Here is a 12,032-nt window from a genome sequence, read left to right on the forward strand (position 1 = left end):
TTCATTGGCTGTAAAGCGCTTTAGGACATGAAAGGCACTATAGAAATAAAGGTTTTTTTTCTTTACTTTCTTTTACAAAATAGGTGACTACTTCATTGGCTATAAAGTGCTTAGGGACATCCTGAGGGTATGAAAGTTGATATATAACTGCAAATTCATTCATTATTCTTCTTCCATTTTCCACATCAGCCATTTTGCAGTCAATAAGGGACATTTTTGTAATAATAGGACAATGTCCATTAGGCACTGGACTGATTCTGCCCAACCTCATTTTGCCTATTACCCTTACAGCCCGCAGGGATTTTCACCCTGTCAAACTGAGCTGGATTCGAAAGCAAGAGTTGAAAGGCTAGTGTCAAACACACTTCACCACCCAGTCGTCCAACATCAGGAACTTTACCCACAACTGGATCCCTGGCCAAGAAAGCTGCTATTTGGTAACATGTTGTCTACTTTAGTGTGTCATTAAACTGTACGTGGGAATATTTTAGTCTCTGTAAAAGATTGGCTGGATAATTGTGTCCAACACATGGAAACCTCAGAAGTCCCTATGATCTTCCCGAAAGGAAACAATCCATGTTCATTGCTGAGAGCAGCAGTCAGCTGCTTGTGGGTGGGGGCCAGTGTTTTGAAAGGGACAACACCCATTTTAATAGCTGAGAGATAGTGATCAAAAGGCTTGAAACTCAAAAGAGGGCAGGATTTTTTTTCAAGAAAGAACATGCTGTAAAGATTATGAAATGTATATATTTTTATAAACTACACGATTGAAGGACTGGCTGACTTTTCACATCCACTTTCCCCCTCTCATTCTCCTCTACTCTACTCTCCCGACAACACTAATTCTTGTTGAGTTAAGGCCAAAGTCCAGGTGAGCCCTGACAGTTCGTGTAGGCAGGCCATTTGACCATGGAGGGCATCACAACCAAGGCTAGCTATTCAACTGAGGAAGGTATCGCAGCGCAAGCTAATCCTGTTCCCACCCAACACATGTCCACAAATTGCAGTGGGGGGGTGGGGGGGTCATTGGTCAGTGGCCAGCAATGGGAACGGGAAACTTGAGGCACTTTTCCCCTTTCCTGGACCAAGGGTATGGACACCAATTGGTTTGAGAGGATGAACAATGAAAGTTTGTTTCCATGAATTGGCAAATCAGTAACAAGAGGAGATAGACTCGGGATTAGCACGTAAAGAATAAGGGGCTGGGCTGGGCTGGGCGGGGGGAAGTTCGAAGAAATGGTTATTACAACAAGGAGTGATGCTGCTATTGAGAAAGAACTTGCATTTCTATAGCGCCTTTCACGACCTCAGGACGTCCCAAATCCCTTTACAGCCAATGAAGTATTTTTTGAAGTGTAGTCACTGTTGTAATGTAGGGAAATGCGGTAGCCAGTTTGCGCACAGCAAGCTCCCACAAACAGAAATGTGATAATGACCTGATAATCTGTTTTTTAATGACGTTGGTTGGCCAGGACACCAGGGCGAACTCCCATGCTCCTCTTCAAATAGTGCCATGGGATCTTTTACGTCCACCTGAGAGAGCAGATGTGGCCTCAGTTTAACATCTCATCCGGAAGTCGGCACCTCCGACAGTGCAGCACTCTCTCAGCACTGCGCTGGGGTGGCAGCCGAGATAATGTGCTCAAGTCCCTGGAGTGGACTCAGAGGTGCGAGTGCTACCCACTGAGCTACGCCTGACATTTACTGAGACAGACCATATAATTGAAAATAGAATTGGATAAGTCTTTGAAAATAAAAAATATGAAAAGATACAAGGACTTGGGATTGCAGTAGATACCTGCCATCCAAGGGCTACCACCAGCCTAGGTATGATGGGCTGAATGGCATCTTTCTCTACTGAAATCTCTATGAAATCCGACACAATCAGAGCAATAAAACGAACATTGTGAATTTAATACACTGTCACTCCGGCTCTGAGCAGACACTTGACAGATAAACACAGGACAAAATGCATTCTTCAGTTTTCTCTTGGTCTCCCTGGTATCTCTTCACTTCCTCACCCTCTGGCCATTCTTTGTGCCCGAGTTTAGAGATTAAACACTGGCAAGTTAAGCATCATAGCAGAGTCGGATCCAGCCCAGGGGCAGGAACCGTGGCCCATTTTAACCCTTCCTAGCCCGGGCACTCTGGGGTTAACTATAAAGGCCCTGTCTGCCTTGCTACTCTGCCCAAGAAGTTATGCAACTCCATATTCTGCATTCCACCTTTCTACAAAAAAGGCAAGAGTCCACGAAGCAAACAGACATCTGGGACATGTTTAAGAAAGCTTCCAAAAGTGCCTGAAGAATCTGTTGAAGTGCATGATCCTGATGACCCAGCTGGCATGGATACTCCTGATGAAGCAGATGACTTGGAATAAGTGTACAGTCAACTACAGTACTGTATACAGTCATTTATAAGTTTTGTTTTACTGTTGAGTAATTAAAGAGTTATGGATTACCCTCAACTGGCAGTACTGTACTTAATCAAGCATCTTCCACCATCCATTTAACACAACATTCTGTAGGTGAGTACCCAATTATACTGCACATTTCTTGATTTTTTAATTTTTGTTTGTTAAAAATAGCCTCGGTAGATATACCTCTCCGTCATCCGGAATTTTTAATCAACCGGCACCATCCGGGTACTGAGCAGCACTTTGCAGGTTCATTTTGATTTGCCCTTCCTTGCTTCGCCAGTGCTCTGAGGTAGCGCCTCGCTGCTCGGCCTTTGCGCCTTAAGACAGGTGTGAAGCGCCTGATTTAGCGCTCCAATCACCTTCAGGGGCGATAAAAGCCAAGTTTGCCGTTGGAGGCGATAATTAGCGCCAGGCGCTAAACTTTGCACACGGCCGATAATGGCGCCCCAAATGGGGCGATACTGAATTTTTCCCCCTATATGTTTCAATAAGATCTCTCATTCTTCTAAATTCCAATGAGTGTAGGCCCAACCTGCTCAACCTTTCTTCATAAGGCAACCCCTTCATCCCAGGAATCAACCTCGTGAACCTTCTCTGAACTGCCTCCAATGTAAGAGTATCCTTCCTTAAATAAGGAGACCAAAACTGTACACAGTACTCCAGGTGTGGTCTCACCAATGCCCTGTACAGTTGTGGAACAGGACTTCCCTACTTTTATACTCCATTCCCTTTGCAATAGATATCCAAGTTTGCGCTTGAGTGACAGGTGGGCCATAGATTGGGGCCTTCACCCCATTCCCATACTCAAAAGTGAAGTTGGACGGTGAGCACGTGCTGGACATGATGGTCAACTCTCTCTGAACTTGAAGAATGACTGGAAATTAAACTTCATCGATACAGTTCAGTGACAGGTTAGCAGACATATCAACAGTCATCTCACCTTTGCAGTCCTGACTCACAACATGTCCGCCATCATCTGACTCATCAGCCTGAAGTCATCCACAGGCATAAAGTAGACACTCTTGGATTGCAAACTCAAATATTTAACACACCCACACCAAATCCACAGCTCAGACCCACAGATACAAACTCTGGGCCCTTTCCCTGGCAGGATTGCTACCCATTCAGTTTTGGATTAGACTGTCCAGGAAACTCCAAACATGGAAACTGAATGACACATGTCTACATACGGTGAGAGAAGCAGAAACCACATCAGCTTTTAAAGATGAAGTGGATAAATATTTGATAAAAGAAATGTAAAAGTTTTAAGGGGAAAGAGGAATATGGCCATGTAAGCAGCTTTCCTTAGTTATGAGGGTTGTAAGATTCTCAAAATTAACAGATCCCCCAAAACGGGAAGAAAACTCTTAAAGAAAATGACTTTGGACCCTTGCTAAAAACTTCAGGAGGATAAAAAGCATGTTGGGCCTAACAGGGAGATTCAAGGTCAAAAATAGACTTGGCATTTTTAAAGGGGGCATGTTTGGGCCTGCAATGGAAGAAAAAGGCTGCGACAAAGAAATGGGATCAACCTCTGCAGTTAGACAGTTTGAGTATTGGAGTTAATCAAGCTGTCTGGGGGAACTGTAAACGTCACTCAGCCCCATCAGACAATTTACATGCTAACAATAGACCCACGGAAGAACAGCCTCACCCAAAATACAGGACCCATCCAAAAACATGCATAAAACAAATCACTTCGCCAACCTACAAAGAATCTCAGGCTCCACAGGAAACTCAAAGCCTGAGGACAATTCACTACAATCAAGTAAGATTTCAACAGCTCAGGAAACCATCCTGAAACCACTTCACACATTCTTAAAACTTCAACAGTTCATGGAACCATCCCGAAATCACTTTAAACAACTTAATATTAACGAGCCCGCCAAAATCTAACAATAAACCAGGATTGATTTGGCGTGCAGATTAGGAGGCCCCAATTAGTATAATTGAAGGCCTGTTTTCTCAAGAAGTCAGTAAGGTTCGAGAATTCCAAGTTCGAGTTCAGTACTCTCTGCAGTTCGAAGGAGTCTCGCAGAAGTTCTCTCTCTTGAAGAAGTAACACATAAGAAGAAACCAAAGCAACAGTTTCAGTGACCATCAGACACCTCGCGGCAACAAGGGTCTTATGAAACAACCAACTGAACATTACCATCAGCCAACCGGGTAATATTGGGCCACCGCGACCAAAGAAAAACCAACTCGGAAGAAAACTGAAGATTCGCAAGTTTTTCCACTCTACAAACTATTCCTGACCTACCACTGGGTAAGATTTTATTCAAAGAGACTCTAAGTCCTATTTCTAACAGAAGAAAATTGGGTACTCACCTGATAAATCCAATACGCATCCTATCGCATCAGCGGACTCGTGAAGACTGACCAGATACACAGGTGAAGTCCTCTACCACGTCCAGGGTACGGCAGGCCCCAACCAACATATCCAGCGAACCCCGAAACCGCGAACCAGCCCAACTGTCAAGGATTCGTTTGGTGAGCATTATCCCTGGCCCTTTAGAGTCCAACTTAGCTAGTAAAGTGGGATTGGGAGGGGTGAGGTATTTTTCTACTGTAATTTCCCTCGTGTGTATCGAAGTGTTCCCCATTTTATTAGAGTGTTAAGATTATTGTGTTGTCTTTTCTCTCTTGAATAAAGATCAAAGTTTCTTGCACCAAAACCAGTTGTCTGCTGCACTTTTGTCACAACCCCCAAATAAGTCCAAGGTCTAGAACCAAGGGAGTGGGAGCGATTCAAACCGCTCATAAGTCAGAGGTGAAGCTGACCCCAAACACCATCCCCTACAGGGTTTACTTACACAAATCTATGAAGGTGGTAGGACAAGTTGAGAAAGCTGTTAAAGAAGCATATGGGGTCCTTGGCTTTATTAATAGAGTACAAAAGCAAGGAAGTTATGCTAAATCTTTATAAAACACTAGTTAGACCCCAACTGGAATATTGTGTCCAATTCTGGGCACCAAATTTTAGGAAGGATGTCAAGACCTTGGAGAGGGTGCAGAGGAGATTGACTAGAATGGTGCCAGGGATGAGGGACTTCAGTTATGTAGAGAGACTGGAGAAACTGGGGTTGTTCCCCATAGAGCAGAGAAGGTTAAGGCGAGATTTAAAAGCGGTGTTAAAAATTATGAACGGTTTTGATACAGTAAGTAGGGAAAAACTGTTTCCCTTGACAGGAAAATATTTACAGGGCTATGGGGAAAGAGCAGGGGAGTGGTACTAATTGGATAGCTCTTTCAAAGAGCCGGCACAGGCACAATGGGCCGAATGGCCTCCTTCTGTACTGTGAGATTTTACATAGAAACATAGAAGATAGGAGCAGGAGTAGGCCATTCGGCCCTTTGAGCCTGCTTCGCCATCCAATGTGATCATGGCTGATCATCCAAACTCAGTACCCTGTCCCCGCCTTTTCCCCATATCCCTTGATCCCTTCAGCCTCAAGAAACATATCCAACTCTTTCTTGAATATATTTAATGAACTGGCCTCCACCGCCCTCTGTGGCAGAGAATTCCACAGGTTCACGACTCTCTGGGTGAAGAAATTCCTCCTCATTTCAGTCCTAAATGGCTTACCCCTTATCCTTAGACTATGACCCCTGGTTCTGGACTCCCCGGCCATCAGAAACATCCTTCCTGCATCTAGTCTGTCCAGACCTGACAGAATTTTATAGGTTTCGATGAGATCCCCTCTCAATCTTCTAAACTCCAGTGAGTATAAGCCCAATCGACACAATCTCTCCTCATACGTCATTCCTGCCATCCCAGGTATCAGCCTGGTGAATCTTCGCTGCACTCCCTCCATGGCAAGAACGTCCTTCCTCAGGTATGGTGACCAAAACTGCACACAATACTCAAGGTGCGGTCTCACCAAGGCCCTGTACAACTGTAGCAAGACATCCTTGTTCCTGTACTCGAACCCTCTTGCTACGAAGGCCAACATACCATTTGCCTTCTTAACTGCCTGCTGCACCTGCATGCTTACCTTCAGCGACTGGTGCACAAGGACACCCAGGTCTCTTTGCACTTCCCCTTCTCCCAATCTATTGCCATTCAAATAATAATCTGCCTTCCTGTTTTTGCCACCAAAGTGGATAACCTCACATTTATCCACATTATAGTGCATTTGCCATGTTTCTGCCCAATCACCCAACCTGTCCAAATCGTACTGGAGTTTCCCGACATCCTCCTCGCAGCTTACCCTCCCGCCCAGCTTTGTGTCGTCTGCAAATTTGGAGATATTACATCCAATTCCCTCATCCCGATCATTAATATATATTGTGAACAGCTGGGGTCCTAGGACCGATCCTTGCGGTACCCCACTAGTCACTGCCTGCCACTCGGAAAACGACCCGTTTATTCCAACTCTGCTTTCTGTCTGCCAACCAGTTCTCTATCCAAGTCAATACCTTGCCCCCAATGCCATGTGCCTTAATTTTGCACGCTAATCTCTTGTGTGGGACCTTATCGAAAGACACTGAATCTATGATTCAGAAACACACCACAGGGCTTCCATGTTATAACAGTCTAAGAATTGATTTAAGAAGTTGTTTCCACTTGGTGTTGTTTGAAGTTGTATCAGCTGTGGTTCTGAGATCTTGGAACTATTATCCAGTACACCTGGCTTTCTTCTCAACATCCTGTAATAGTTCAACCTGTGGTTGTCACTTAAGATTTTAAAGTTTGCAAGCATCGTCCTATTCACCTATTTAAAGTTTGCACTTAAAGTAGAGTGGAGGTAAAAACCAAGTTCACCTGGAAGCAGATACACCTCTACCTGGCCAGCTCCACCTCGCCCTGCCCCTCCCCCACCTCCCGCTCCCCCTCCCGCTCCCCCTCGCCCTGCCCCTCCCCCACCTCCCGCTCCCCCTCCCTCTGCCCCTCCCCACCTCCCTCTCCACCTCCCCCTCCACCACCCCCTCCCCCTGCCTCGCCCTGCCCCGCCCCCACCACCCCACCTCCCCCTGCCTCTCCCCCACATCCCTCTACCCCCTCCCTCTGCCCCGCCCCTCCCCACCTCCCTCTGCCCTCCCTCTGCTCCGCCCCACCTCCCGCTCCCCCATCCCTCTGCTCCACCTCACCTCCCTCTCCCCCTCCCTCTGCCCCTCCCCACCTCCCTCTCCCCTCCCTCTGCTCCGCCCCACCTCCCGCTCCCCCCTCCCTCCTCACCTCCCTCACCCCCCTCCCTCTGTCCCATCTCACCTCACTCTCCCCCTCCCCACCTCCCTCTCCCCTCCCACTGCTCTGCCCCCACCTCCCGCTCCCCCTCCCTCTGCCCCTCCTCACCTCCCTCTGCCCCTCCTCACCTCCCTCTCCCCCTCCCTCTGCCCCTCCTCACCTCCCTCTGCCCCTCCCTCTGCCCCTCCCTCTGCTCCGCCCCCACCTCCCGCTCCCCCCTCCCTCCTGCTCTCCCCCTCCCTCCTCACTTCACTCTCCCCCTCCCTCTGCCCCTCCCCACCTCCCTCTCCCCCTCCTCTGCTCAATCCCCACCTCCCGCTCCCCCTCCCTCTGCTCCGCCCCACCTTCCTCTGCACGCCCCCACCTTGCTCTGCCCCTCCCCCTATGCCTCACCTCTTGCCCCTTGCAAACTCCCCCTGCCCCTTTCCCCTTGCTCCTTTCTCCATCTTTCCCCTGCCGGTTTCCCCAGCGCCTTTCCCCTGCACCATTCCCTCTGCTTCATTCCCCTTCCCCTGCCCCTTTCTCCCAACTTTACCTTTACCCCCATCCCTTTACCCCTCCCACTTTTCCCCTTTCCCCCTCTCCCACTATCCCCTCCCACTTTACACCTGCACCTTTTTCCCCTTCACTCACCCCTGCTCATTTTCCTGAACCTCCGGCCCCTCTCCCCCTCCCCACCCGGCCATCTCCCCCGCCGTCGCCCCTATGCACCCCCTCTCCACCACATCTCCACCGGTACCTCTCACCCCAACTACCCCCGTCGCCCACCCCTCTCCTCTCCCCGCCCCACCACCTCTCCATTCTCTGACCCCTCTCCCCACATCACCCCCGCCCACATGCCCTTCATCCTGCCCTGCCCCCTCTTCTCTCCCTGCCCCCTCTTCTCTCCCCTCTCCCCTATCTGCCCTCACTCCCTCTCTGCCCCGCTACCTCTCCCCTTGCCCCCTCTCCACCCACCCCTCTCCTCTCCGCCCCCTCTCCTCTCCCCCACCTCTCTCCCCCCTTTCCTCTCCCTCTTTCCCTTGCCCTCTCCCCCCTCCCCTTGCCTCATCTCCCCCACCCCTTGTCCCCTCCCCCTGCCCCTCTCCCCCTCCCCTTGCCCTCTCCCCTTGCCCTCTCTCCACCCTCCCCTCGCCCCCTATCCCCCCTCCCCTCGCGCCCTGCCCTTGCCCCCTCACCCCCTCACCCCATCCCCTTGCCCCCTCTCCCCTTCCCTCTCCCCTCCCCCCTCTCCCCCTCAACCCCACCCTCCACTCTGCACCCCCTCTCTTCCCCCTCCCACCCTCCCTCCCCCCCTCCCCCCTCTCCGCACTCCTCTCTTCCCCCCTCTCCCCACTCCTCTCTTCCCCCCTCTCCCCACTCCTCTCTTCCCCCCTCTCCCCACTCCTCTCTTCCCCCCTCTCCCCACTCCTCTCTCCCCTCTGCCCCCTCTCCCCACTCCTCTCTTCCCCCTCCCTCTCCGCCCCTCCCACCCTCTCGCCCCTCACCCATCTCTCCCTCTCCCCCCTCTCCCCCCACCTCACTCTCCCATCCCTCCCTCTCCCTCCCGCTCCCCCACACTCCCCCCTCTCCTCCCCCTCCCTCTTACCCCCCGCCCTCTTCTCCCTCCCCTTCCCCCTCTCCTCCCCCTTCCCCCTCTCCCTCTCCTCCCCCACCCTCTCTTCCCCTCCCACTCCTTCCCCTCCCTCTTCCACTCTCCCTCTCCTCCCCACCTCCCTCTTCCCCTCTCCCTCTCCTCAGCCCCTCCCTCTTCCCCCTCTCCCTCTCCTTCCCCCTCCCTCTTCCCCCTCCCTCTCCTTCCCCCTCCCTCTCCTTCCCCCTCCCTCTCCTCCCTCTCCTCCCCACCCTCTCCTCACCACCCCCTCCTCTCCCTCCCTCTCCCCCCTCCACTCCACTCCCACCGCCTCCTCTCCCCTCGCCCCTCTCCTCCCCTCCACTCTCCCCAGCCTGTTCCCTGCCACCCCTCTCCTCACCTCCCCTCTCCCCCTCCCTCCCCCCCTCCCCACCCTCTCCTTTCTCTCCCCTCTCCCCTCTCCCTCCCCCTCCTCCTCTCCTCCTTCCCCTCCCTCTCTCTATCCTCCCTCCCTCTCCCCCCTCCCTCCTCCCTCGCTCCGCCCCTCCCTCACTCTCCTCTCCTCTCCTCTTCCCCACCATCCCTCTCCTCTCCCGCTCCTCTCTCCCTTCCTCTCCTCCCCTCCTCTCCGTCCCTCCTCCTCTCCCCCTGCCTCCTCTCCCCCTGCCTCCTCTTCTTTCCCTCCTTCTCCCCCTCCCACCCTCCCGTCCCTCCTCCCTCTCATCTCCCTCCCCTCCCCTCCCTCCTCTCCTCTCCCTCCCCCTCCTGTCCTCCTCTCCCTCCCCGCCCTCCTCTCCTTCCCCTCCCTCCTCTCCTCTCCCTCCCCCCTCTCCTCTCTGTCTCTGCCCTCCCTCCTCTCCTCTCTCTCCCCTCCCTCCTCTCCTCTCTCTCTCTCCCCTCCCTCCTCTGCTCTCCCTTCCCTCCCTCCTCTCCTTTCCCTCCCCTCCCTCCTCTCGCTCCCCCCTCCCTCCTCTCCCTCCCCCCCTCCTCTCCCTCCTCTCCCTCCTCTCCCTCCCCCCCTCCCCTCCCTCCCTCCTCTCGCTCCCCCTCCCTCATCTCCTCTCCCTCCCTTCCCTCTCCCTCCCCCCTTTCCTCTCCCCGTCTCTCCCCTTGCCCTCTCCCCCCTCCCCTCCCCTTGCTTCATCTCCCCCTTCCCCACCCCTTGTCCCCTCCCCTTGACCCACTCCCCGCACCCCCTTCCCCCCGCGCCATCTCAACCCCCTCCCCACCCCTTGCCCCCTCGCTCCCTGCTCTTGCCCCCTCTCCCCTCCCTCTCCCCCTCCCACCCTCTCCCCCTCACCCACTGCCTCCACTCTTCCCCCCCCCCTCTCCCCCCTCTCTACCCCCTGCCTCTTCTCCCTCCCTCTTTCCCTCCTCCCCCTCCCTCTTCCCCTCTCCCTTCTCCCCCTCCCTCTTCCCCTCTCCTCCCCACCCTCTCCCTCTCCTCCCCTCCCTCTTCTCCCCTCTTCCTCCTCTCCCTCTCCTCCCCTCCCTCGTTTCCTCTCCTCCCCACCCTCTCTCCCTCTCCTACCCTCCATCTTATGCACCGCTTTCCCTCACCTTCTCCTCCCCCTTCCCCTCCCTCCTCTCCTCCCCACCGCCCTCTTCCCCGCTCCCTCTCCATCCCCTCCCTCTTCCCCCTCTCCCTCTTCCTCCTCTCCCTCTCCTCCCCCCTCTTCCCCCTCTCCCTCTCCTCCTCTTCCCCCTCTCCCTCCTCCCTCTCCCACCTCCCACCCTCTCCTCCCTCTCCCGCCCTCTCCTCCCTCTCTCCCTTCCTCCTTCACCCCCTCCCCTCCCTCCCGCCTCCCCCTCCCCCTCCCTCACCCCTCCCCTTGCCCCTCTCCTCCCCTCTCCCCCACCCTCCCCTCCCCTCTCCCCCACCCTCCCCTCCCCCCTCCCCTACCCCCTCCCCACCCTCTCCTCTCTCCCCTCCCTCCCTCCCCTCCTCTCCAACTTCCCCCTCTCCTCCCTCCCTCTCATCCCACTCTCCTCCCTCCCTCCCTCTCGCCTCCCTCACTCACCTCCCTCCCTCACCATCCTCCCTCCCTCACCTCCCTCCCTCTATCCTCCCTCCCTCCAACCTCCTCCCTCCCTCCATCTCTCCACTCCGTCCCTCTATCCACTCCCTCTCCCCTCCCACCCTCCTCCCTCCCTCTCTCCACTCTGTCCCTCTATCCACTCCCTCTCCCCTCCCTCCTCCTCCCTTCCTCGCTCCGCCCGTCCCTCACCTCCCTTACTCTCCTCTCCTCTCCCCCTCCTCTTCCCCACCATCCCTTTCCTCTCCCTCTCCTCTCTCCCTCCCTCTCCTCCCCTCTCCATCCCTCCTCTCCCTCCCCACTCTCCTCCACCCTCTCCTTCCACTCCCTCCTCTCCTCTCCCCCTGCCTCCCTTCCTCTCCCCCTGCTTCCTTTCCTTTCCCTTCTTCTCTCCCTCCCACCCTCCTGTCCCTCCTCCCTCTCCTCATCTCCCTCCCCTCCCTCCTCTCATCTTCCTCCCCCTCCCTCCTCTCCCCCTCCTCCCCCTCCCTCCTCTCCCCCTCCCGCCCCCCTCCCCCTCCCGCCTCTCCTCTCCTTCCCTCCTCCTCTCCTCTCCCTCCTTTCTTCTCCCTCCCTGATGCTCCATCAATTACTCAAAAGACTGAGGTTAAGCGAGTAACAACCAGGCTTTTATTAACTAAAGAATGAAGGTCTAGTCTCGAGTGGTCGACCCGTCCAGAATACTAAGGGACTGGGAGGTAGTCACTTATATACCTGGAATAGTGGGAGGAGTCAGCCGAGGCATGTCCAGACCTGTACCTAGTGGAATACACATACACATACAGACAAGTATAACAGTGGTTTACCACATTCACA

This window comes from Somniosus microcephalus, chromosome 12 (assembly GCF_052327205.1).
Source record: "Somniosus microcephalus isolate GS21.2 chromosome 12, FLI_Smic_1.0, whole genome shotgun sequence".
NCBI classification, from domain to species: Eukaryota; Metazoa; Chordata; class Chondrichthyes; order Squaliformes; family Somniosidae; genus Somniosus; species Somniosus microcephalus.